Here is a 1,660-nt window from a genome sequence, read left to right as displayed (position 1 = left end):
AATATTTTAAATATTTAAAAGCATGATTAAATAAAGAAATTAAGTAGATGAAGCCAAAAGAGTGGAACTCTATTTTTAAAACTTTTTGGTTAACTTTTCTTCTCAAACATGCTACAAAACAGAATGAATGAAACATGGATGAAACAAGGTCTAGCACCAGACCAAATAAGCAAGGAGAAGTTATATCCATACAAAGAAAATAGTTTGTTTGGAATGTGGCCTGGACAGTGAGGTTATACCTACTCTTACATGAAGTTCTGTCTTAATTTAATTCTTAGAAGGAATTCAGACATGAGTATAGTTTAATTTATTTTGCTGACTCTAAGAAGATAGGAGAGGACTAACTCAAAGAGAAGAGTAGATTTTGTATTTAGCCTCCTCAGTGATTGGAGACAAAGTATTTTGGATTAATTGATGTCACTATATGAATTCATGATTTTGTGTTAAGGGGGAATTAGATTAAGGTCAAACTGATAGTTGAAAGCATAACTTTAATTCTTAAAAATAATTAAAAAGGATAGAAAGCATTTCTCTTTTATAGTGAAAATAATCATAGGATAAAAAATAGTTATCAAACTCAGTTTTGCTAGGTGAACAAGTCCTAAAGTTCTAATGCAAACAATGCAAATATATTTAACACTATTGAGTTATACAATTAAAAATGGTTAAGATGAAAAATGTAATGTTATGTGTGTTTTAACCACAAGAAAAATACAATATATTAAAAAATAAATACCAAGGATGCTGAAGATATTGGGAAAAACTGAGAAGAGATATTGTAGGCTGAACATAGCTGGGAGCAAACTCAGATATGGTCTTTTCTATTTGAGTCAAATATTTGAAAATAAATCATACATAATGATACAACATAACATTATTAAAGATAAAAAAAAACTTTAGCAATGAACTAACTTTTTAAAGGCACTTTTGTTTTGCCATTCTTGTTTTTTTTGTTTGTTTTGTTTTTGTTTTGTTTTACCATTCTTAAATACATATATATGAATCCCTGGTCTAAGTTTATATAATTAAAACTGCTAACTATACATATGCCCATTTGTTTATGCCATAATAAATTTTCTTAAGCTAAGAAAATATAGATTAAAGCTATTTTAATTTTACTTAAAACTTTTTACATTTATTGAAGTATAGATTTAGTGTTATTTTTATTTCTGTGTACAACAGTGATTCAATTATACATATATGTATTGTTTTTCATATTATTTTCCATTATGGTTTATCACAAGATATTGAATAGAGTTCCCAGGACTATACAGTATGACCTTGTTGTTTATCCATTGTATATATAATATTTTGCATCTGCTAATCTTAAACTCCCAATCCTCCCCTCATCCATGGCAACCACAAGTCTATTCTATATGTCTGTGTGTTGTTTCTTTTCTGTAAATAAGTTCATTTTTGTTGTATTTTAGATTCCATATATAAGTGATACCTTGTGTGTGTATGTGCTAAGTCACTTCAGTTACATCTGATTCTTTCTGACCCTGTGGACTTGTAGCCCACCAGGCTCCTCTGTCCATGGTATTCTCCAGGCAAGAATACTGAGGTGGGTTGCCATGCCCTCCTCCAAGGGATCTTCCTGACCCAGGGATCATATCCATATCTCTTATGTCTCCTGCATTGGCAGATGGGTTCTTTATTA

Source organism: Bison bison, unplaced genomic scaffold (genome assembly GCF_000754665.1).
Source record: "Bison bison bison isolate TAMUID 2011002044 unplaced genomic scaffold, Bison_UMD1.0 scf7180017864468, whole genome shotgun sequence".
NCBI lineage: Eukaryota > Metazoa > Chordata > Mammalia > Artiodactyla > Bovidae > Bison > Bison bison.
The sequence above is the reverse complement of the archived record's forward strand: the minus strand, read 5'-3'. Positions refer to the sequence as shown.